This window comes from Cygnus olor, chromosome 12 (assembly GCF_009769625.2).
Source record: "Cygnus olor isolate bCygOlo1 chromosome 12, bCygOlo1.pri.v2, whole genome shotgun sequence".
NCBI lineage: Eukaryota > Metazoa > Chordata > Aves > Anseriformes > Anatidae > Cygnus > Cygnus olor.
In genome coordinates this window covers 6,294,062-6,321,109 of record NC_049180.1, presented here as the reverse complement: position 1 = coordinate 6,321,109, position 27,048 = coordinate 6,294,062, and the positions used below count along the sequence as shown (strand labels likewise).

The following is a 27,048-nucleotide window of genomic DNA, read 5'->3' as shown; positions in this document are numbered from 1 at the left end:
GGTTATTTCCGTTTATCGTCTATCTTAAAGCTAGTTTTACAAAATATACAAAAAGCATACTGTTCTGAAACATGGTTACGTGACCAAAATGAAAGCACATATGAACTGCAAAATCCTACGCCTATCAACACCGTGGCCTCAACCATATTCTTCCCGTAACACTGTGGCAGTGTTGATTTACGAGAACACGTATACATATATGTATGTGTACGAGAACTTGTGTGTGTTATGCATCAATGCTGTTGCTGTTCACAAAAAAAAAAAAAAATCAATATGCGTTGCTTGAATTGTTTCCATAATGATCGTACATATTAGATTGGTGTTAATGTGTAATATCCGGTTTTGAAAACCACATTTCAAGGTCTGATAGATTTGCCAGAGGTAAAAACTTACTTAAAAGAGGTAATAATTTGTTTGACAAAGGTATCTAACAAAGTTTGTGAAATGACCATTATTATTTTAATTGTCTATTTTTTGCATCAAAATTCAGTTTTTTATTGGCTTAGGAAGTGACCGTTTGTGAAGCTTGAGACTCTAAAGAAGTGAGCAGTTTACTGCTACCATTAATTTAAATTTCTACTTTCTCTGCATGGTAAGCCCCCCTCCATGAAATTATCTAATTACTGCCCTGAGAAGCAAGTATTATTTTTCCTGCTTTTCAGGCAGGGAAAACAAGTCACACACGTAGAGCAATGGCTATCTCTAGACTTTCATTCCTGTTGTCAGTGAGAGGCTTGTTTAGTGTTTCTGAAAGTGTTTCCAAACTTCAACACAGGCAAAATATTTCAAAAGCACCAAAGCCAAGGTGTTACCAGTGTGGTGGGCCCCAGGCAGGTAGAGGAGCTGGGGAGTCTGGCAACCATGGGTACACATCCTGAGTAGATCTGCTGCTGAGTTACCCGAGCAAGTACACATTGTGACGTTGTTTTGGATAGATGGGAGGCAATTCAGGCAGCTCTCATGTTTTCTCTGCAGAAGTCCCTAGCTTGCCTCTCCTCAAGTAACTCAAATCTGGTGCCTTCCACCTTCTCACATCATGAAGTAGCTTCCAAGCCACCAGCTGTGGTTCTTTGAATGTAACACAGGGGCTCTTCACACAGTGGGCACATGGGGAAGGCCTGAGTAGGGCATATGGTGGCTGCCTCCTCTCTTGCTGGGGTTTGTGGTGATGCCCTGGGACACCAGAATTTGCACGTGAGATGGCAGGGCCTTCCTCTGCTTTGTTTTTAAAAACCTAGAGTTTTTTAAGTTGAGAGACCAAAAGCATGTGAAGGTCCCCTCTGGTGTTATGCTGACCTCACCGTGTCTGTGCCGGATGGTTTTTGCTCCAAGCTGTTCGAGCACCTTGTGTAGCCTCAGGAAGTTTGTCCTTACACAGAAGGAGCCCCCGATAGATGCAGTGTGATGGGGGCTCCTACAAGATAATGCAGATCCCCATCGGTTTTCATGTGGGCCTGCCACACTTTCCAGATGACAGCTCTGCAGCAGCCCCAGTCTTCACAGCTGTGCAAACATCCTTGCTGACATTTTCACTGGTGCCCTGGAAAGTGCTGATGGTCTGCCCACCACTGAAATGAGGCAAACAGGCTGGTGGTAGGGATCCACAGTTATTGCCAGAAAAAAAAAAAAGAAAAAAAAAAAGCAGGATGGGAAGAAACATTAGTGTCAATATTTTAAAGAGGATTACAAAATAGGAAGGAAAAGAAGATAACAAACATTTAAGATATTCTTTGCCTAGGGGAAGTGGTAGAGGGAGGAAATGCTAACCAAACTTTCCATTCCTCCTCGTCCAAGATGTGACTCCTTAAATTAGCTTGAATTCTTATGGATTATCCACATTAATACTCTTACCTCTCTCCTGGGCAGCTGTAGAGACCAGAGCCTGGTGTACTTCCAAAAAGTGATTGACAGCAAAATTATTTTAGGCCTTAAAGTGGTGTCAAACCTTTAGTTCAAAGAGAAAAAGAGATTTTCATGGATCTTCTGCTGAGCAGCCCCACTCACATGGCATCCCTGGGCTCACAGCACTGGGGCACATGTCTCTTGGTGGACAGCCCAACAAAATGGGTGCAGGAAGTCACATGAGTCTTGATGTAGAGCTTGTCCCTCACCCCATGGCTTGGCACAACTTGTGGTGATGCAAAGCTGCGTTCATGTGGGGGCGCCTCGCTGGGTGGCAGGTTATGTTTTCCCATAGGTCTAGATGTAAAAAGTGGTATTTGTTCTTGTGTGCCCGTGATCGTATAGATTTAGAAGTGAACTAAAAATAAGAACGTTTCTTATAGCATTTGTTTAAGCCAGAGAAAAAGTGGGTTGACTTTCTTTAATACGCTTTTGTACTTACTTCCTATGAATTTTTGAGGAACTGAGCTTGGTAGCCTGAATTCTCACAAAAAGGAAGCTTGAGTGTTGCTTAATGCAGTTTCAAATTGTGTATTCAGTTTTCATATGACGTAATTCAAGCTTATTGATTACTCATGTAATTTGTCTGTTCTGAAAGGTAGAGAATACTGCATGAGTGATTTAGCTAACTAGAGTGAACTGTAAATACTTTCAAAGAATTACAGGTTCAATTAATGGAAAACGTGAATAATTCTAATGAAGTAAATATGAGAACATAGGATCAGCTTGTTGATGATTTGTGATCAAAAGTAAAAGAAGGGTTAGGAAAATTTTGTTTTTGTGGGAATGTTGAATTCAGCCCTATATAGAAGAGGTGTTGCTATACAATGAGGGAAGCTAGTAGAGAGCACACAAGTGAAATGATAAATTAGCGCTTTAAGTGGCATAAAATGATGGTCATATTTGTATTTAAAAGGACAAAGTAAATCTTCAGTTACAGCTACAAACATTTCAAAGAAGAGTAAAGAAACAATATTATATTTACATAAGATAGAAATAAGAAGGAGATTCAGAAAGAAGCCGCAAGAATAACATGAGATGAGGAAAGCTTGTTTGTAGGAATAAATGCACAGGTCTCAATCTATTTAACTTACCAGAATCTCGGCTGGGAGATCACCATCTGTAAGTACTTGCCAGGGAAGATTTCTGGAATGTGATCCAGTACAGGTTAAGCCAGACGTACACTGAGGACCCAGAGCATTTTTAATAACAAAGACAAATAAGCATTAGAACAACCAATTCACTTTTGAGAATTCATACAACTTTTGAAACCTTGTGAGAGGTAGGAAATTGCAAGTTGAATGCAGTAGTCACTTAGTGACATTGTGGCCTTTAGTGAGAACCAGAGGTGATTATCTTTGAGACGACTTTTTGTCCGTATTACCTGTGAATATGGGAACCAACAAAAGCATAATAAAGAGATGTACAGTCCAGCATAGGATGGGTTTATGCCTCTTCATTGTGCAACCTGAGCAATTTCAGAGCTGAAAACACTGATGGAATCTGATATCAAACAAAAAACAAACTGGGTGACATGTATGTAGTAATAACAAACGTTCCCCTGTGTCTCGGTGTAATTCAGAAGTTATAATGTTGTCCTTATGGCCATACTCTCAGAGATGATCCTTTCTGAAGCAGTGTGTATAGCCAAAAGGAGCACTGAAGGACAGGAAAATGCTATTTAAACACCATCTCTTCTCAGATTAATTACAATAATTGCGGTGGCACAAGTGAAGATGAACTAGTCTTGTCACAATGCAATTGCAACTTTGGTGGTAAAAATGTACAACTGTTTATTCACATTTAAAAACCCTTAGCTTCAAGGTAGTTTGCTACATACAGAGAGAGAAACAGCATGGATATATAATGTTCTGTACCCTCCTGGCACCAAACGAGAGCTGAGACTGGTGGTACCATATGCTCTGTTTACAAACTGGGTTCCAAGAACTCTGGAGACCATAAGAGGCCCCATTCCCCACAGGGATCTGCCTTCTGAAAAGGTGCCCAAAGCCCAAAGTCGACTGAGATCATGTCCCCTGAGCCTCAGTACACAGAGGCAATGCGCTCAGCACTACAGTTACAGTGGGTAGCCTTTTTTTCTTCCCTCTGAATATAGCAAAGAGTTATATTACACATCAGACATAAAGCACCAGTGGTATAGTGTAAGAGTATTAGAAAAACCAGTAGCTGTTCACAGTGTGTTCAGAAAATGGCCACTGATGCTTTTGCTTTGATATTTTCTGCCTCAACACCAGTTTCTAAACTGACTTTTTTTTTTCTTTAGGATTCTGCATATCCAATTCTAAAGTTTAAATAGATCTATACTTCCCCCAAGGAGTTATGTGCAAACTAATATTAAGATTAAAATTTTTTATGTTTGTTCTGTAGCATGAAACAGAAAACTAGTGCATAGTCTGTTTTATCCCACTGGCTCTCTAAGGTTCAGGTATTAACATAAATACAGCCCATTAACACTTGTTCCTCTCTGTCAGGACATAAATTAAGTCTGCAGGTGTTCCATGAAGCTTTACCCTTGGTACTAATTAAGCCTTGATAATTAGGTTTGTTAAATTCAGGCCTTTAAGCTTATATTCCCTCTTTGGGTTTCCAAAATGGGGATTTGCAATACACAAGGCCTGTTTCTGCAGGTTTTCTTTTCTTTTTTTTTTTTTTTGTTTTGTGTTTCTTTTTTTTTTAAGTTTTGTTGTTTTTGTTTTTAGTTTTTGTTTTCAGCAAAACTACAGCCACAATGAACTCTCCTTTAGTTAAGTGGTTAAAGATTCAAAACCTCTAAAGAACTTGTGCATCAGCTTCTATTGACATAAGAACATTATCTTTTGCTGTCTTTTTGGCAGAGCACAATCATTGTAGTGGAAAGTTTCCAGTCCATATGTAACACGCAGATGCTTCGACTAGACAAGTGGCTGCATTTCCAAATAAAATGTCATTCAGAAATGTACACTTGACATCCTAAAATGATAATATTAAAAAAGATGTATTTTAAAATAGTAGAAGTTTAACTTAGCAAACATTCTCTATATGTCCCATATAGCAATAAAACTTTCAGAGAAAAAAAAAATACAGAAAACATCTAATACCTTTGATTTTTATCAAATGTTTTTAGAAGAGTTATGTTTGGAGGTCATATGGTCTTAATGCTAAATAAAAATAATAATTAAAGAAATCTAGTTCAAAGGAATTCTCCTGGGAATAGGGTTATTTGTAACACATCCACAGAACATTAAATAGTCTAATCAAAACGAATTTTCATGCCAGTTAATCTCCTCTCTTTTGTTTCTCCATATAGCCTATCAGATCAAATGTTTGATAAATGTCATTTTTCATCTAGAATAAATGAAACCATTGCTAGAACTGTATTAGAGATACTTTCTGCATTATTCGTTGCAATCATACTAACTTAATGCTAATAGCTTTAATGCTTTTTTATCCATGGGATATTAAATAAAATCATATTTTTAATCAAAACCTTTTTTTTTTTTTTTTTTAGAAAAAGAAGGAAATAAATAAATGCCATTAGAGAATTTCAGCCACATTAGGTTCCCATCCTTCATTTTATTTAGTGTTTTATTGACCGGAAAGCCACAAGTAATCATTTTTGGGCAAGAGCTATGTTTTTGGTAAGTATAAGCGTTTTATTCAGGTGTAGTACATAAACATTCAGTCAATTTAATATGCCTAATGATATTTTAAACCTTGTTTTGATTTCTAATAAGACACAGCGCTTAAAGTTCGAAGAAAATCTTCAGTTAACTTTCTTCAAAGAACACACAATATTTAGGGTGCATATTTAGACTATTTAGACTGCTTCAAATAGATATGCTCAAGAATTTAATACAGAAAAGGGAGGGAAGAAAACATATCTTTTCAATATTCAGTGTGACATTCATATTGTTTTCCCTTGGAAGGGTTCTGCTATAAAAGAACCCCGCTGAAGGAGAGAAAAAAGGAAGGTATATAATGATTATCATTAAAAGGCATCACTTCTTATTGCAGAAAATACTAATCTCACCTTGTGATTTACAGCATTTCTATATTTATAATGAGAAGTAGCATGATACATAGTATATTTCATAGTAACAGTGTCCTAAATACTGAATTAATTGGCAGATTTTTAATGGTGGCCCCACTGAGGCGTATAACGATTGACAAAATACTGTAAGAGAGAATATACTTGATAGATTCCACTTATTAATAGGTCAAAGTCATTAGGGGGATAATGTATGAGAGGAGCTATATTCAACTCCTCAATGTTTTGACTTTTTAGAGAAAGAGAAGAATGTGACTTGAACTACTGGAGCTCAAGCCCATAGCATTTAGAGTTTTTTAATTAATAACGCTTCCGGTTCATCAGTGTTTTCCACTTTGAGAGGAGGAAAAGACTTTGGTTTGGGTATATAATTACTGTGGTGTTTTCAAGAGTTTGTCTACTTGCTACCAGTCAATTATAAATCTAAAAGTCACTGGAAGTATATAATAAATTTCTTCTCTCTTACTTGCATCAGCTTGGCTTAAATGTTCACATTTGTGCTTTCCATTTTTAGTAATCCAGGAGCCTTTATTTTTTAACAGGAGCTTGCAATTTCTGAGGTTACAGGAAAACAGTGCTTTCCATTTTCATCGTCTTGCACTCAGCCCCTCCTCCCCTATCCTGCATTCTGGTTAGAAAAAAACTAGAAAAGAGTCCCGAGACTTTGCTCAGACTTGGCATGTGCATGAGCAAGGGACACGAGACATTCATAGAGCCTGTCTTCTATACAATAACTGGCATTTCAGAATATATAACTGAAAATGTTATTAACGAAGCAAAGAGTCGTTGCTGATTAAATACCTCAAGGACAAAGAGATGACAACATTTTTTCTTTTTAGTGAAGTCTTATACCGTACATCATGCAGCTCCATGTGGGGAGGGAAGATGCTGCAAGGGCTAAAAGGTGGATGGAAAGCTGGGGGTTAAGGCATTTCAAAATGTCAGGCAGCTTGTTATATTGCAGTACATCATTCTATCCCGGGGGACTACTGCTGAGGCCTAGGCCAAAGCTATATAGAGAACAGAAAATTTGACACAAGCTTCCAAATTTTCTCTTTAGCTCTCTTGGGCTGCAACCCGTATGCCATGGATAAACCATCAGGCTATGCTCCGCTGAGAGCTTAGGAGAAAGCAACTCAGTATTTCCTTCTCAGTGAAAGTGACTGCTCATTTTTGTAGCAGAAATATATTTTCCCACCCACTGGCTTCTTAGAATGAAAATAGCCCTTTTTTTTTTTTTTTCCCCAGAAAAAAAGGTTGTCTTGATTTGCATACCTTTTGCTTTCCTGTTTTTAACTTCCCAACTCAAATATTAGTGGACTCTAACAGCAAATTTTAATGAATTATAAAGGACATTTGCATTACACAATTGTGTTTTCCAAGGAGGTGTATAATCACATCTGAGGCAGAAGCAGCATTTGTGGACACTCCTCCAAACCCCAGTTCTCAATTTTATTGCAATATACGCCTGACATATATGAGAGCAATTCTAACTACATATTATTTGGCTTTCATTTTTAGAAAAACAAACAACAAAACCCTATTCATAATGGCAGTCATTTGCTCCATGAATTCTCAATCTCACATGTTCAGTAGTCCAATACTAATCAGTGTAAATATGTTAGAATCTAGTCTAGTGAAAGTGCAGTGAAAAAAAACAGCTCACAGTTTTAGTTCTGCATATACAACCAAACACATTGAGATTTCTGTTGTCATGTAATAGCATGGTAATTTATTATTCCCACTGCATGTATCATGGTTGTACAAGAGAAAGAGAACATGCCAAAATCGCTATTTGTGAGAAACTGAATTATGGCCAAGTATAGCTAAATGATGGGGCCAAAACCTCATCTCACTTTCCATAAAGCTGTCCTAACAAGCAGCTGAGGATTTCTGTACCATAAGAGAGTTTTCAGATGCTCTGTATCTGGCAGCCTGCACTGTTGTAGCCCACATCTGCACATGCCCAGAACAGAAGAGTATAGCACATTAAAAACCTGAAGGCTTCTCTAACATGCCTGGGACCCAAGCCAGGCGACATGATGTAGGTGAGTCCATGGGTACATATTTCCCATGAATTGTTCCTATTCTCCATGAACTATTAAATCAAAGATAACTTCAAAAAATGAAAAAAAAAAAAATCTGTACTAAGCTGTTTTACTGTCCTCATGCATTCCAATGTGACTAAACTTAGCGTATTTGCATCATTTTTTATTTCACCCTTTTCTTTGAAGTATATCTTCATGAATATGTGTAACAAAGAAAGACCAAATGGCTGACAGGCTTTTTTTCTTCTCCAAGTGGAATCATTGTTGTATTATTATTAACATTACCGCTGTAATTTAAACATTATTTAACTGTTGGTCCTGGTTTTGTTGTTTGCATGTAAAGATTTTGGAGATTTCAGAAAAAAACGACAAGAATGAGACATTTTCTTATTTTTTTATCCAGTAGTGAAAGAATAAAGCACTGTCTTCATGAAGCAGTGTAATTAAGGTCTGTAACAACTTGTCTAGCAAGGTAGTGACTTCTCCATCACTTGAAGTCTTTAAATCAAAGTTGAGTGTCTTTCTAAAAGATACTAGTTGTATCTCAACCAGAAGTTATGAGCCATAGGTTTGATGCGGGAATCCCTTGGCTAAATTCTGTTAAACGGAAGGTCATACTAGATGATCATAATGATCCCTTCTAGCCTTTAAATCTATTACTCTATTAATCTACTCCAGTCATGAAAGTGTCGTTTGCCTACACAAATTTCAGATCTTTTGAGCATGCACACGTTTCAGTGAACCAGCTTGGATGGAGGCTACTCTGTAAATGTGTGCACAGCTCCTTCTGCTGAACATCTGCTTTAATGCCAACCTGAAGAATTTCCTTCTTAAAATTTTATTCCCAAAGGAAGTAGACTGCCTATTTGTACAATATAAATATGTGTTGTGTTTTCTTCTTAGGCACTGTAGCTGAAATACATAAAACTGTATACTTTAAATCACAGAAGGAGACATTTATAATTCTTGTTCATTTTGTACACAAATCCATGTGATGCCATTAGATATGCAGCGCAGCCTGTTATACAGTGGTGAATGGAGATCAAGCACTTCTGTTTACCTATGAAATTGCCTATTAAAATTACAATAACCACCATAAAAATGACTTTTTTATGTGTCTCCTCTGAGAGGAAGTTTCAATTTACTGGTTCATGTGAAAATATCTTGCAAGTAATTGTAAATATTTTAGGTAGATTTACTCTGATATTACTTGATGTGTCAAATTCATTGAAAAAAAAAAGATCCAGTGAAATGTTAAAGAGACACAATCAAGTTGAAATCTATTCAATTATTTTAAAAGGGGGGAAAAGTCGTTTAATATCCTGTACCTGTATAGAGTTCTCCCTTACAAATAGTTATGCAAATCCAGATTTGAAAGTTGAATGTTCCTTTTCACTTCTACTTTAAAAAAAAAAAAAAGTAGTATCATGAAAATGGTGGAATAGGTGGTGGAGAAGAATTATCAGTAGACAAAGGACCTTGCCTTTGGATGTTTTTAATAAATTCAATATTTGAGAATGTAGTCTAAGGCAGTCCTAAATTAATCAAAATAAAAGCCTACCAGTGAGGAAGTTTCCTTTTCTAGGAGGGTTCCCATAACCAATCATTGATATAACTCAAAATTTTCCAACAGGACAGCCTGGAAGAGACCTCAGGTTAAATTTTTACCACTATTACAGTATTTCTGCTCAAACTTAACTTTATGATCCTAATCACAAATGAATAAATTTGCCTAGCATGTACCAGAAAATACCTAGCCTGTAAAGCAGATGCCCTACAAGCAGGCCATAATGGAAACAAGCCAGGATCAAAGCCAGGCAAAGCAAGCACAGTTGCTCACCTGAGGGCCATCTGCTGACCTAATGCCAGACAAGATGCAGGTGAATCTCCCACATTAGTTTTAAGTACTTTCAGGGTTGTCACATCTTTTTGCTGTTTTTGTGGTAGCCAGAAAGGAAGCAGAAGCCAAAGACAGAGGCTGGACTGGACTACTGAAAGAAGTAGGGGATGTGTAGTTGTGTTTTGGGGATCTTGCTCTCTCTCTAAACAACTTGTGTGGTCCGTTTAGCTTTTTTTCTGTTTGCTTTGGGCTATCTCTGAAGATAGAAGTGGGCACAAGCTTATGTCCTTTCTGAAAAAGACGTTTATGAGCCTGAATGTGGTAGCTTTGTTTTGTCTTCTTCTGAGGATAACCTGCTCCAGCTCTGTGTCACCAAAGCAAGCCCTTTTTCTCTTATGGAATGTAATTAGTCAAGGTAAGAGCTAGGAGCCAGTTTTGCTAGGAACTGAAACTTTCCTGGCTTGATGAGGTTCACTCCCTGGGTAAAGGGTAAGCGAAGAGGAACATCTACACCTCAAAATGTAGAAAATCCTTTTGCACCATACAATGTATAATTTTTCTACTAGCCTAGATGCATGAAAGTCAGTGCTGCTTGTGGGTGCTCCTGGATGGATATTTTTCCCACAGGACCTACTGGTCAAGGTTTTTATTTCATTTTTCTGAAATTGGTTGATTTCATAACCTCGTGTTTTGAGTGCTGTTTGTTCACCTCCTGAAGGCCAAGATGGTGTCTGATCTCTTTTCCAAGCTGAGTAAATGGCCGTTGTTTGGTGCCGTCTTTAAGGGTGCGGGTACATGTGGGTAGTGGTGAGAAAAGGGCATGTACTGCCACTAAAAGCTGCATGGATAAAATTCAGGTCCTGTTTTGTACAGCAGCCTCCCAGAGATGTGTGCTCACTGTTCAGCTGTTAAGATTGTTATTAAACTTTATGGACCATAAACCCCATGGAAACAAGGAAAGTGAACAGCTATGCTATTACAATAGTGTCAAAACAGGAGACATATTTCATAGCTTCAAAACTGTAAGCCTGCCTACATGCAGCATCTAAGCTCTCATGGGCTGCCTCAAACTACAGCATTTATTTAATCTCTAAATTAAATGCAATATTGCTAATACATAAAGCCTGGAAAAATATGTTCCTTTTAGTTTAAAGTTCAGCTTCATAAATCTAGCTTTGCAGACTGCTTTCTGAAACAGGAGTTGATTTTCTTTTTTTTTCTTTTTTTTTTTAAATATTTGTCAGACATCCATCATCTCTTAATATTTCCTGTCATGGGAATCTACTTAATTCCAAACTAAATCCATCTTGATTTCCACTAAATGCCCCGACTCGCTCTGTACAACAACAGAGTCCTGATTAGGGGAGACAGACAAACAAGAGGATGAAAACATATTTGACGCACAGTTGTGGGGGTGGGAGGAAGGAAAGCTGAGATGCTAAATACAGCCTGGCTCAACAGGGGTATTTATTTACTTTCAAATAAATTTATTTTGAGAGAGGAACTGTCAAGCTCTGTGAGTGTGTTTAATGTGTTAGCAGGCCTGTCCCTTGTATGTATATATTTGCCTTTCAGTGTCCTCCTGCAAATTGCTTTTGACTGGGCCAAGTTACAGCAGTTTAAATATCGTCTTTCTCATAGGAGAAGTAATTTCTAACAACAATGCTTTTAAAAAATAATTTGTTTCCCAATATTCTAAACATTGGGAAGCATGTATATATGTAGAGGTTTTTTTTTATCCACCTTAGGGGGGAAATAAAATCACCGTTCTCTCTTCTCAGAGATGATTAGCTCTGTCCTTTTTAATAGAATATTTTTAAGGTGTGTGAAGGTATTGTTCAGCTCATCATTCTTGGCTTAAAAAGTGAGGCCGTATTTAATTTTATTAAAGGGTAAATTCCCCAGTTTTTATTTTTTTCTGCATTAAAGAAAGACTGAAGCAGCAAAGTGGGGCTACTGTTACAAAACAGTGAAAATAAAGGTTGTATAACCAAAATTTCGTCCTGAGAAACACGTTCTGTACTGGATACTATCTTGTCATGTGCATTGCTGGTTTCTCCATGATTTGTGGGTTACTGCTATGCTGAAGAGTGGTTTCAAATGAAGTTTGAAAAATAATGACTGAACTTTATAAGAATGGAAATTTAATATTTCTTCTTTCCCTTCTTATAATGATGATTAATAGAAAGACAGCTTAACTATGACCTGTCCCTCCTCCTACGCACACTTTTTTCCTACACACTGCTAATGATTATTGCTGTAATTGTTTGGTGCTGTTGCTCATAGGAAAGGAATGTATTTCGTGCTGCTGTTTCTTCTGAGTGTATAAAACTGATACTCATACAGTTCTCCTATCTCAGTTGATTAATTGCCACTGAATTAGGGAACGTGCCGTGAAGGATTTTAACTCGTTATTTTCTATTTACGTGGCAAATGCATGTTAATGCTGGTGAGGTTTCTTATGCCTGTGCTATTCTGGTTTGTTGTACTTCGCGTGTGGACCTTTGAGTAAGGCTTAAAATGTTATAAACTTACAATTGTAAAGATTTTTTTTTAAATGTGACTGGGAGGTCATATTTTCCAAGCATCTTGCTAAATGTACATTGATACTATTATTGTAAATTGACCTACTGTACAATGTTTGACAGTGACATTGTTTATTTGAATTTATTGGAAACTACTATTTAAAGAATGCTAATAATATCTAGTGAGTCCTGGTGAGAGAACTGTTTGTAAACATGCCAGGAGGAAACGAATGTGGAAAACATTTGAAACCAGTTCCTCTAGGAAAATCAGAGAGGAAAATAAACTGAGTGATGTGTCTATATAGATAGATATACATAGCTATTTCTTTAACTAAGCCAGCAACTCAGTAAGATACAGAAGTCTTTAGGTCAAGGAGAGTTCCTATGCCAGAAAGACCTGTGTTCTTCCCAAAGTGTTTCTATTATTCCTTATTAAGTATCATGTTACTATATTTTATAGGTACTTTTCTAACAAGAAATCATTTACATATCCATTTTGGATGGTAAGACTAAGCTGCACAGTACGCAGTTCCCCAAAAGTGAATTTATTTTTAATGTGCCATCTGTTGCTGCAATACAATACAAAGATAAATAGTTGAAAAAGAGAGAGAATTGACAAGAAAGAGAAATGGGTTTTGATTTGCCCTTTCATCACACACATAAAACAACATAAGCTCAATCAATGCACAGAAATGAAAGCTAATACATAATAGTGGTTGGTCCTGATTTTTCCCCACCTATTGTTTGAAGTCCTAATTAAGAAAGAGGAGATCCAAGTTAATGCAGCACTTTCTGCCTACCCAGGCTCATTCGCACCATGTCAGGCTCAGGATAACAGGTTCTTTGAGGCTGATAACTCTCCTGTCCTGATGAAGGTGAACTGAGGCTCATGTGCCTGGAAAATAGAGAACCAATGTGAGCAAATAAAAGGCCATGCCAGGAAGTTTTAATCAGCCCTTTTTATGCAAGGGGTTTTGATGGATAGTTTGAGACTCCTTGTAGTGGGGGATCTCTTTGGTAATGTCTTGCTTTTAGGAGCTTGTTAGACAGCTTAAAGCTGTGATTAATATTTAGCAAAATGATATATGGGGAGACTTGAAAGCTGAGGTTATTTACTATGTATAATTAGCTAAGGTTATTATTTATAAAAGACACTTTGTGGATTCTAGACATAAGTAACAAAGCTCAGAAAGAGGGTTTTATTAGTTGTAAAGTTCAGTTAGTATCAAAAAGGCATTCTGTAAAGCCCATTATTCAAACGTTTGAAAAGATATTGGATGAAATTATAAGCATAAAGCCTTTCTTCTTCAGGGAGACATGCTTCTATAAAGATTTTCTGGTGAGATAAGTTTGTCTATTCCTCCACTTCGCTCCTTATGTTTAAAATGAGCTACATTTCAGAGAAATCTGTGTGTAGACTCTCAAAGCTAAAAGGAACACCAGGGTAAGGAAATGAATATTGTTAGCTCACTGAAATAAATTCTACCTGACACTTTAAGGTGACATTGCTTGCTTCAACAGGAAGATATTAAAGAAATTCCTTCTTTACCATGATAGGAAATATCCCTTGATTATTAGGAGCCAAAGTATATATTTGAAGGAAAAAAATAAGTGCAAAAATCTGCTGCTCTACCCAGATTGCTGAAGTGCCATGTTGGAGAGATGGGAAAAAATTACTTAAGTAAAGCATTTGCTATGTGTACATGTCTTTCTTCCTAGGGTCAAATGACAGGAGTCCTAGATACCTAGAATCTGATATGTCTGGAGGCCTCCTCTCAGAGAGCTTGTCACCTCCAGACAGGTGGGGACTTCATAAATAACTCGTGATGGGGATAGGGTTTTTCTATTTATTTATTTTTTTAGCAAAATATTGTGAGGCAAGCTACAGGTAAATGTGGAGGCAGTTATTTTGTTATGCCTATTGTCATAAAAACATAGGAAAGTTGTTTTGTGCCTGATATGAAAGGGTTCAGAACAGTTACCATCCCAGGTAGCTCCCTTTGGGTATCAGTTGCATCAAGTAAATTTTATTTGGCCTTGAAAAATTATTTGCAATTTTCCTTGGAGCACTCTTTTTCACTTAGTGCATACCAACCAGATTCCAAGAATTCAGCAAATCTGCTAGAACTGTAAATGAAAAGATATGATGAAAGTCTTCGTTGTGACTGGGGCTCTGTCCCACTAATCTTTGTGAGTTCTCCTTCAAAAATTAGTTGTTCTAGCGAAGGAAATGAAGGAGAGATGATGTCTGTCTTGCTTTCTTTTAGCTTTGTTACATCTGTAAATCCATCTGTGCTGATCATGATAGTAATTCCAAGGAGCACTTTCTGACTTCTTTACTGAAATACATGTGGGAATAATGGAGTTTTGTTGTGTCTCATCTCAGGTTGGCTTTATTATGCAAAAGCAGTGAGCAGTTTCTAGTGCTCAGAGAAATCCTAGTGGAATGTATTAACAAAAGCGTGTACAATCACTCTTTGCTGACTTTCAAACCATGCTAGCATTGTCCTCAGTTACAGTGAACATGTTTTACTTTTGTTTCATGTTGTTGTTGCTATATAATTGTAGAGGGAAAAGTTTTTCTTCATACCTGCTCTCGATCTCATTCATATTCTCCTCCTCACTCCCCCTTCCTTCTTTTTTTTTCTTTTGTTTTCATCCAGGTTTCTATATCTGATTAGCAATCACTACAGCTTGACAAATAGGCCACGTTTCCAGCCAAATTTTGCGCTCATCTCCACTTAACATTTTTTTAGTGTTCCCTCTTTTTTTTTTTTAAGAGGATTGCTTACCAAACAGACCTTGGTTTTAAAGATGAGGCTACTGTGTGCATGTGGTAGTGCTTTTGCTCTAAGGAGACTTGGAAGGCAAATCTGATAAAGGAAGAATAAACCTCTGTTCTGAACTCGCTGGAAGCAACATAGTTGTCAGCAGTGTTTGCAATGTTTAGTGTGTATTCGGTTCTGTAAAGCGTCTCTTCTAACTCAGATTTCTGCGATCCCTTTAGCAAAATCCAGTACCACACAAATCCATTAAATATTTTTATCTTAATCATTCCTTGTAACTGTGTCTCAGAACCACGAGCTGTGTACCCAAACTGTCACGTGCTGCTTCTGTGTTCAACCTTTCTTATCAATGCTACACTGCCAGTAAGAGTTAATGCTTTTAGCAGCTGCGCTATTTCTTCTTACAAAGTAAAGTTTTGTTGATACCTTAGTGGCAACTCTGTGGTGGTGTAGGTGTTGAGCTCCCATCCTGTGATACCACACGTGCTTCATTGCAGCATTTCTGAGACTTTCTGAGGGTATGGCCTCCAGATTTCATGGTCTTTGAGAGCACAGTGTGAAAGATGTGTCCCCCACACCTGAGCACCAGTCCTACTATGCTGTTGCTCCCATTGTGTGATAATATGAACGTGCCCCAGCTGACAGTGGTATGGGGTGAGTAGCATCTGATGTGGCATGCACAGAGCTGCCCATCAGCTTCCAGCTGGGGCTGGTGGAGATGTAGCTACTCATTAACTGCAGATGTGTTGTAATTCTGTATAAATGCCAAAGCAATGTTTTGCTACCAGAAAGTGTTACACCTGGGAAGCTAGTGCTGCTGTGGCTTAGTAGCACAGTGCCACTCAAAATAGTTCTCCTTAGGTTTATTTCTCTGTGTTTAGCTGCACAGCAGCCCTCTCCCTGGACCATGAAGGTTAGAAACTTGATTATTCCCGACCTGACAGATGTCACTAGGAGCTGAGCCCTGAACACAGATGTAAAGCAGAAAAATAACTTTCCAGCTTATTTTGTCTAATTAACAATTAGATTATTGTAGTTTAGCACAGTGAAGAGTATGCCTGACTCTATGGCTTATTATGCATATTGGTGCATGTTGCTGAAGCCTCTTCTATAATCCTAACAAACTAAGACTTCACACTTCCTTAAAATGTGGCAGTGCGTGGTGGGATGCCAGCATATATATTTTCCACTTTGCTTGCTTTGTTATTAGGCTACGGTTAAGCTTGATTAATTGTCTGTGTCTGAGATTTTATGTATGTTTCCTTTTTTAGCTGCAGTAAAACACAGTAAAAGTGTATTTTGCTGTTGAAGAGGAATGTCTCTGTTCACTAAGTAATTACAATGGTATTGAAATGAAATTGCTGTAAATACATCGGAAGATGAGGGGCCTAAACACTGGGGACACAAATTATCGTAGGCCCAGGTGTGTTATTTTAATTATCCTATATATTTTAGCATCTTAGATATCAGATTTAGCACAACTCAGTCAGCTTGAGGAGGGGACTGGGAAGTGGTGGCCCTTCAGGAAAAGAGAGACAGATTCTGCAGGACTGGTACAACATGGTTTACTTGCACGACCCAACCCCAGCTGTATTTTCTTCCCATCCTGCTTTTAAAAACAAAAGTAATTATCCAAAAAAAAGAAAGAAATGGACAACAACAAAAAACACAACCTTACGGTACCTGAACACAGCCCTGGGTGTAAATGATGCTGTGTTGCTTCCCCTTGCTCACAGGACTGTGTCCTGCTACTTTCTTTGCCAACACAGAACTTGGATTCTTGTAAAATGTTTTGAATCTGAGCCAGGGACAAACTTTTTTTTTTTGCTTCTTTCCCTAGCTTGTTTTTATTTGTTTTAAAATCCTTTGAAAGTACAGTTTCAGACTGGGACATTGACGTGCTCTTAGCTGGGCCACTATGACTGTTGGAGGGACTGCTACAAGAAGAGCATTTTGTTTTGTTTTCTTGAAGAGCTGAAAAATTTAAGAGCAGGAAGAGAAGGAGGAGGGAAAGGGGAGGATGAACATAAATGTTTGAGACATAAATTATGGCAGCCGCAGGGCTGTGATGACTTTTGTGTCCAATTTCCAAGCAGGTTTCTATGGTCCTGCCCTTTGTGAGTTGTGTGCCTTCAAGTGTAGTTCCCTTTACAGCACAATATCTGTACCTTTCATCACCTTTCACACTGAGCCTGCATTGAGTGTGTGGGGAATATATGTTGGTGCATGTGTTTTCCTGGCTATCGCAAGGCTTATGCTTCAGACTACTTTTCATGCAAGTCCTAGTTTTGAGAGATCAGGGGGATGTGTTTGAAATGGAGTCAGTAGTCAGACTCGGATGAAATAACGTAATGACTGTAGGTATGTGCATTCCAGTTTGTTTTACACTAAAGCTCCAGTCAGGAATTGACAAGAGAATGCTTATCACTCTGGCCTCTGGTATTATACAGTATATGTGCCTACAAATGCATTTTTGTCCTCTGCATACACAGATTTACATAAAATATTCGTTGTATTTGTGTTTCATTAAACCCAGAAGTTTAATAGCAATGTCTCTGGACCTCTGCTTCTGCCTGCCATTTCCTTCTGCCTTCAGAATCTTCTTGCTTTGAAGTAAATAACGGATTTTGCTACAGATGTCTTAGTGCTATAGAGAGCTGTTAAAGTAATTGTACCTACTTCCAAAATGTATGAAAAATGAGAAATCCTGAGAAAAGGTTTTGACATCTTCTGAAAAGATAATAACAGTGTAGGCTAACAGGGAGAAAGCTGTACACTTTACTTCCAGTTTGATCATTCACTTTATACCTGTGCATTACTGTTTCTTTAATGTTCACATATAAAATTCAGTTAAATGTTGTTCCTAAGAGCTGCAGGCAAGCTCCTCTGAAAATACCAAGATAATGAACTTGAACCTGAGCTTTCTCCATCAAAGAAATCATTATAGACAATGTGTTTTAGCTTTTGGCTTTATTCAGTTTAAATTCACATTTTCTTTTCCATGAGAAGAAGAAAGTGCATCTTTAAGAGGAGGTGTTTGTTAAATCAATATATACCTGTTGGTATTGCTAGGAATTGCCTTTCTGCTTTCAAATTGCTGTACAAAATGCCTGAGTAGGCATAATGTCAAGAATGGAAATAATCAAAGCGTATTTAAGACTCACTTAAAAAAATCCATTTAAAAAGTAGGAATGTGTTTTTCAGGCATTTTAGGACCATAAATTGAAACACAAGTATTTAAATTATTTTTCAAAGCTATTCAAAACTGTAGTGTATTTGCATAGCCATTGAGTGAACTTTTTTTGTCCTCAGCATTTAAGTTTTCTAGCAGTTTTGTATTTTAGGAGACTCTAGTGCCCCATAAAAAGCAAATACTCAAATTTTCAGTTTCTAGGTACTGAATATTTTCCCTTCTGCTGGCTTTGTTTTTATAACTGTGATTTCTCTCCCTTTTTCTTTTCAAAATAAAGTGAGAAACTAAAGAAATGAATCGAAGATTTTTGGAAAAGGCCATTAAACAAGCTCTCTAAAATTTGGTAGATAGTCAAACGTTAAAATAAATATACTGTCAGTGTTAGAAAGGAGGTGAGCTGGGGCCCAAGGAGCTTGGCTACACAGAGCCTACATTTTGCTAGCAAAACTTAACTAAAGTACTGCCAGCTAATTTCATTAGCAAGAGTATTCAGAAGGTAAACATCTCCAGGAAGAATAATGAAACTACTTCAAACTCTACCAGTAAATAACTACAGGGGGCTCTCAGAGGCCATTTACAAGTGCTGAGGCTCCAAGTTTTGTCTTTCCTGTGGGGAAATTTCCTAAAGAATTTTTTTATTTTATTATTTTTATTATATTATTATTGCTCCAGAATCATGAAGTATCCTGCAATTGCTGATCTTCCTAAAATAACATATTGAAGCGGTGGTCTAAGTGTGATTGATGTAAAAGATCAAGAGTGGCTTTGGAGGGGGGGGCAGGGGAAGAGAGTTTTAAAACAGAAGTTTTATATATTTAGACTTGGATGCACTTGTGGCATGTTTTTGTTGTGTTTATTAAGTTTAGAATAAATACAATGAACCCATCAAGAGCCACAGAGACTGCTGTCAAGAATTAAAAATGATGGAACAAAAAGGCAGCGCTACTAACTCATCTCATACATCCCGGGGTGCCTAACGCTGCATTCACCTCCTGCAGAACACCCCAGGGAAACCTTCTGCTGCTGCCTCTCAGACAGAGTCTGGTCCTAGGCTGCTCAGCAGACAAAAGCGACATTTGTGGCTGTTCTAGCAAAACAGGATCACAAAAGGCAGGCAAGCACCTTTGGTTTTCAAAACTAAGCTAGTTTCTACTCGCACATGGCCTATTAATGCTCCAAGCGATTAATGTCACCTCTATGTTGTTTGTATTGATCCTCAGCTTGCTCATTCTCTCATGCCTTGTTCGGTGCCAAGTTGCAGGCTAGGCTTTCATCGTCTTGACTCGGTCAAAAAGGAGACAGAACGTTTACCAGAGCACAGTAATTTGGACAATGGGGAGTTATTAGTAGTGATAAACTACTGTCCTGTGGTGTGCACCTCTTATCCTCACCACTTCTCCTTGGGGACATAAACATGTTGGTAGATATCTATCATGACTGCTTATTAAGAGGAAATCTGATTGTGAACATCGAATCAGTCTTAAAGACCTGCAATGTGTGTCAGTCAGAAGCACCGAGGTGGTATTTGGATCGAAGTCTACTCGGACTGGGATACAGGGAGGCTAGGAGCCTTGTCCCATCCAAACTTGAAACAGTGTGCAAAGGGGGAGGCCTGACCTTGGCCTGTAGCTCACAATGGCAGATGATTTCTCAGGAAATGAGGTATGCAGATCTCCATTATTGTTCATGGGCATCAGAATAAGCAATAAAATCCTTTCCTGATGTCTCAAATGCTGGTAGTTTGACTCAGGTTCATCAAGGGGGAGGAGGGGGGGAACGACACGAACAAACCCATGATTCCTCCAGAACGGGTGGTTTTGCCACAACAATCTGAAGTGTTTTTTTAAGGCAATCAAGTTTACAAAACTGTGCATTAAATTGACCAAGGTATTTATATGTTTCAGTAAAACCAAAGAATGTATATCTTAATTAATGTACAGTCATAGTATTATATTAAAAGCCTTTGATGCATTTTTTCAGTTTCAAGAGCTGTATTATACAAACGTTAATGTTGGATCTATGCTTGTGGTGCTCCAAAAAACATCGGATTCATTTCTGTACAGCTCTACTTAGAGGAATAGAGTTCAAAAGGGACTGATTTTTAGTGGATCTCTAAATACAGTATTCCTATTCCATGTTGCACACACGGCTGCAGCTCTCAAGAAAAAGACAAATGCCTGTGCTCCCCCCTCACCACCACCACCACCCCCCCCCCCCCCCAAAAAAAAAAAGGAAAGAAAAAGACAGCAGGATAAGATAGGAGCAGTTTTGCATAGAGTTTGCTATAGGATGGCCTTCTACAGTTTATTGTTCATCTTAGCACAAACAAGCCATCTCTGCTCTCAAAATTAATAGCTTTTTATGCTCTCGTATCCATTCTTTTAGCAGCACTGCTTTTGTAGCTTTTTGTAGCTCTTCTGTGTCTTAGAGATCCACTCCTATAATCTCTGTAGCCTCTAGTATTATATAAAAACTCATGACTAGTGAGTTTTGGGTTTTTCTGTTGCTTCCAAGAGTAGTATGATTCTAAAAGGATGAAGAGCAAATAGAAAAGCCAGCAATCATGGATATGATGAGTTGCGTTGGTAAGGCAATATAGCCTTATTTCATTTCCAGAAGCATTCAGAACATCATCTAGCAAACGTTTGCAATGAAACTTTCAGTCTCTGATAAAATCTTACCTCTTCAGAGACATGATATGTTTTTGTTTCTTTTTTTTTGTATTTCATTGGTATAATTAGCCCTACACACTTGGAGCTGCACACATCGCGGGAGATTCTCTTCCACAAATGTGCAAGAACTGTAGGTTTTTTCATTTTTATGACCAAGCTTTGGTCCTAACCTTGTATCCCTGGAAATAAATATATGTTTCAAGGGGTGGTGTTTCTTTGCTGTTACTCTTGAGGCAGTCCGGTGTTTGCAGCATACCTTCATTCTGCGTGCAGACATACACCACACACACCTATATATGACCTCTGATGTTTGTTTATCCTGATTTATGAGATCCCATGCGTACTATGGGGAAGAAAAATAAATATGCAAAGTGCCAGTAGACTTTTAATGGAGTTACCCAGTATTTCTTCACAGAATCTGACCTTGAAATTGCTTTTCATGCACAAGTCAAAGTATGTAAATTAAGATCTCAGAGTGACAGTTCAAAACATGTATATGTTTTGTAAAGTTCTTGCCAAAGCCATGGAAATTTCATGTTTTACAAAGGCCATTTATCAGACTCCAAAACTGTGGGTAGTAGAGTGTAGAAAAATGTCATTGCTCAAAAGCCCAGAGGGAAATTTGCTCAAAGCACTAAATTTCACTTCAGTAGGGTAAGAAGTCTGCCAAAATTTACTCATGAAATCTGTGAACACGTTGCCAGTTTAGTGTAGAGCTTCCAGCTCCTAACAAAAGCAAAGCCCAGGCTGCTATCTAAAACTATTTGATATATGTCTAATCTTCTTTAATGACATTTGCTTTTCTACTGTTCTGTGTCAGAGATGGCAAAGATGAGTAGGACAACCAACGTTTCAGAAATGAAATGAGAAACTTGTGGTGCCTCCAGCTCCTCTTTCTTGAATAGTAATAATAATAGCAAACCTCTTAAATATTTCTGTTGGTTGTATTTACGTGTCAAATTCTCCCAGAGACATTTCATCTCATCTTCTGCCTGCTCATTTCCCTGTTCTTCCATTCTCCAAGCATTGCTTCTAGTGGTTTTCAGTCTCAGCTCAAGCCCCTTGCATAACATTGAGGATAGTATTTTCTGTCTACCCTTTGCCATTAATTGAAACACTAAAAAATCAGTACAATGAATTTCACTTATGTTTATGATTAGTCCCTGACTACAGCAACCATTGCATTTGGCCAAAAAACCTCTTCTGGAGGTGTTCTTGCAGATAGGTAAACAAGCAGATATACTGGGCTGATGAACAGATGAATAGGAAATAGCTGGGTTTCCCAGTGATAAATCTATGGCAGAACGAAGAGAAAATGCAGGCAAAACATTTGTTTATGTGCTCATACAGAGGATTAGGTACACGTTATAATTAATACCACTAGAAGTAAAAGGACGTAAGGGATATAGTGTGTGTTGATTATTTTTTCTTTCTGTTTATACTAGTTTCCTCTCCTTTGCAGCTGTACGGCACTGCCAACAAAAGCCCCTGAGACCGAGCTTTAGCTGCTGCTCCTCTATAACTGCATCATTACCTCACTCCAAATAAAGTCTTTTTTTGTCAATAGAGGATGAAAATGTTATTGGATTCAGGAGCTCATAGTAGTCCTGTATGAAGCTAGGGATGAGGAAGATAGATTTATGAAATGGACCATTTCAAATGGCATTATCTTCCCACAGTGAGGTACACCTTTCATAAATCATGGGAGAGCACTTGGAAAATAAAGCATTTGTTATTCCTGCCATAGATTGTATTTGCATCCTCCGCAATCTGGGCTTGGGGCATGGGGGGGGGGGGGGGGGGGGGGGGTCAGATCTGCATTTGTTCTTCCCTAGTAATTAGGGCTTTATGCATTACAATTACAGGAAAACGCAGAACAAAATTTTGGAAGAAGTCTTTACAATATGATTTTTTAACTTAACTTTGTTTAGCTGGGGGCGAGGTGTATCCTGAGTCTGTTTTCTAGTTTGGTTATGAAGCTAGCTATTTCTTACACATGTCCAATATTGCAGGGCATACTCTGCCTGATTATGTAGCAAGAGGTTAACTGGGAAGAGGAGTTCAAGTATAGACAATTTTTTTTATATTTTGAAGCTGATGAGTTAGTGCTATTTTATGGGTATTTTTGCTTCTTAAACTCAAAGATCCTATTTTTACCACATTAATAAAGCTGTCTCTGATGCCTTTTGAACTCACCAACGTGTATATTGTGCTAAGGTTCTTTCTGTGTTGTCAGTATTTTTTGTGTATTTTCACAACCCAATATTGCAATAATTTCACCAGTGAGCCTGATGCCACTTGGGATAAATGCAGGTCTCTATTAAACCTACAACTAGTTTGATGTGAAAAGTCAACATTTGTTACATGGTGGTATTTGTGTGGATACTTTAAAATCATCTGTTTGCTCAGGAGAGGAAACTTTCAGGAATGTTATGAGCTAGCAACTTGTCATCATCTGTAATGAGCCAAAGAGAAAGGCCTTGATTTTTGGAAACGTATTTTGACCAGAGTTGATAGAACCAAAAGCGATGGTAGTGAAGGAAAATTGCATGTGTTTAAGACTAGGAAAAAAAGAAAGTATTAATGGAATATTGAAGTGTGCATTAAATTCACGGCATTATCTAGAAATATATAAAATAATTTATAGTTTGAAAAACCCAGAACTCAAATGTTCAGATAGGTCAGACTTCGTGCTTGTCTGTACTAGGTTAATTCTGCCTCCCTGTGCATCTGCATTAAAATTCATTTCTTCTCTTTCACCTTTCCATACTTTTATACCCTGCTAAAAGTGTGCCAAATTGAAAACGAAGGGTGGATCCCCAGCAAGGCAGGAGAAGGATGTTTCTTACACTTCAATGTTTGACTTAGCTACCTGGCTTTTTGTTTTGTTTGTTTGACAAATAAATGAGGGGAACGAGTGGGTGGCTTGTGTTTTTAATATATTTCTTTCATATGTAGTTCATGTTAAAATTACAAAAGAGTGGTATTATTTTATTAATTTGTAATTCAGGGAAGATCAAATGAGATATATTGTCTCCTTATGGATATTACCATTCTTTTCTCTCTTGGATGAGCTTACAAAAGCTGTTATTAAGGCAAGTGCATAGGTGAGAGAAGCCTATCCCTGCCAACGTGAAGCTTAGAGCTTCCTCTGCAGTAGAAACTGAGGGAGCAAGTCAAGGTCAAACTCACTATTTATTCCTGAAATTTCTGCAGACACTGTTTTTCAGATGTAATGAGCCCTGCTTGGATCCGGTTTGAAAAGATAACGAAAGCTTGAAACTTTTAAGTTTGGAGGCTCCAGTTACACATGTAGGTATCTGAATCCTGGATCTGAAGGCTTGGCATTTGAGATGTTGATTTTCCACAGGGTTTAGGAGAACTTGTCCCTGTGATAGTGAAAATGTATTTTGCTGAGGCCTGAGAAACTGCTACCGGGAGCGTAAGCTTACCTGCTGGTGGGTGCTGCTCCAGTGGGGCTTGGGGCACTGCTCCTGTGTTCGCTTAGCCCAGAGATATGCCAGGAGCGAAAGAGAATGCATTTTATCTGCCATGCAAAAATGTGTATTAAAGCTGTAAGTGGCATACAGTCCACCAACATGCCACATCATATTTGTTTCTGAGTAAACAGGAGATCATTGTAGCTGAAAAAACACGCTCTGTCCCATATCATGGGGGAAGCTTGTACCAGGAGTATGCTGAGTACAGACAGCAGCAGCTTCTTGTGGGAAATGATGGAATCTGTTTTCTGTAAATTTCTTAAAAGACTTGATATATAATAATATTGGATATGTCATTATGGTAGAAGAATTGCTTTTGGACCCTAGCTGAGGTATTGAACAATAGCATACATAATGGATAAAAATGGTTTTCCTGGATAGGGAGAGACAGGTATTTTCACCCTTGTTTCAAAGTAGATATAGTATATTTATCCCCACCCCCCCACCCCCATCCATTCTGAGGGTAACATGTCTGGATTTTGTCTCCACACTAGGATCAGGCTTGGAATATTTTTACACTGTAGTTGAGATAAGGAATTTCCAATGTACTGTTCTACCTCAGCACCTCAATGAATGACAGATAGCAATTTTATTTGTGTTAGTAAATGGATAGCTCTGTTTTGTCTTAATGTTTCAGTGTTTTAAGTTGCTGAATAAAGTTATGTTTCATAAGGAACTGTTTTAATAGAATTGTCAGGTAGCTGCAGTGACTCTGATTTAAATGAGTAAGCAACACCTATGGGCAAATGATCTTTCTACATACAGAAATTAATTACAATTCAGGACTGATGAACTTTTATGAGCTAGTTAATTTTTAAAAGATGCTGTGAGTGGTTTATTGAAATTAAAAGAAAGTGGCAGCTTTCTGCCCCTACCCTCATAAAATTCTGTCCTGCATATAATATTGACCTAATTTAGTTCAAAGACACTGTATCTCTTCTCTAACACTAACATCATGCAAAGGCCAATTGAAGGTTTCAGTACAGGTAAACAGAAAAGCTTCTTTCTAGCCATCCATGTTGTGTTGTCGTATATCAGTACTGAAGCTCAAAGCTCCTGCTCTGTCCTTTGTCCTTGGTTGCCCTCAAAATCATTTTTTAAACAAAGTGCAGTTTAAATTCAGCATCAGGTTACAAAATGCCCATTTATAGTGTGTTATGAATGAATATTGATTATAAAACAGTACACCATATACCACAGGATTGCAGATATTTTTATGGTGTGCATCTTTTCATGGGCCACTGCCCTCCCTAATTATGACTGCAGGACACAGCTCACTTCCTATTCAAGATGGGACCACATCGTCTTTCATTTGTGTTCAGCATACCATTCTTGTGGCAAAATGAAGTAACAGCTTATGGGAGAAGGTAATATTATGACGGCATTTAGGTTGGTACTGTCCCAAGAATCTGGTTTTGGGTTACTTCTCAGATTTAAGTCAATTGTAAAACACCAGTTACTTTGAGCAATGCCAAGCAGAGCTCAAAATACCATCTTCAATTTACTTCTTTTGATACTACTGTTACGAGTCTTCCTTACCTCTGATGACCTTCAGAAATCCACAGACCATAACTTTTCAAACCTCTGTTTTATGGTCATGTATGGTTATGTTTTATTTTGCAGGAACCTCTTTTTTTTTTTTTTTTTTTTTGGTCCTGAAGTGGCATTTCTTTGTCATGATACTTGCCAGTATCAGGAGATTTTGTAGAATTCCAAGCCATTTGGATCTGTGAAACCTGACATACCGAAACAGCGGTTGTGTGATGGCTGGTGAGCAATGCCAATGCTACACTTCGGCCAGCGCAGACTGACTTCAGGAGGGAGTATTTCTGTGGTGTCAAACCCCAGTAACTTCTAATCACTTTTTACTACTAACCTTTAAAATACAAGGAGCAAATTAGCCTTCTGTTAAAGAAATGGGGGGGGGGGAGTCCAGTGAAATAAGCAACCAAACTAGTTTGATAAATATGGTGTTTTCTCAAGCCTCTTAGGTTTTTACTCTTTGTTTGTGCCTGAAGCAATAAAGACAAGCATTGTCATTAGCTTCAGAACTTTAGAAGAAGAAAAAAGAGAGAGGAAAAAGTCTCCTGGCTGCATTTATTACTTCCCCTGTAGCTAAATCTCTGCATCTATTGTAGGGCAGGTGCATTGAGGATTTTGAGTTCACAGCTCAGGCGAGTGGAACCCTTTTCTTTTGGAAGGTTCTGTTGAGAAAATGTTGAGTACAGCTGGACATTTGCATGAGGAATGTTAATTTTCATGCTTTGATACAGAAATTTCAAGTTTCCTGGGTGAATTAGCTGCTAATGAATTTCTAAAATGTACTACCAGTGCCATGGGAAAATGTAGTCTGTGCTAAGACCAGAAAATGTAGGCTGTAATCAGATAACCTGTTGTTATAATAGAGCCAGTGTATAATATTTGCATTGCTCAGTATAGTAATTGGTCTACCCCGTATCCTACAGTCCTTGTCACTATAAATAATAATGTTGCACCTATAAACTATTTATAACAGTTTTTACTTCCTCCTTATT

The 27,048-nt window shown here is 38.0% G+C and overlaps 1 protein-coding gene across 5 annotated transcripts in view; it reads left to right on the top strand.

The window, feature by feature from the left end:
* Window positions 1-27,048, top strand: part of WWOX (WW domain containing oxidoreductase) — a 511,256-nt gene that overhangs the window by 342,771 nt on the left and 141,437 nt on the right. The gene's annotated exons all lie outside the window — the stretch shown is intronic.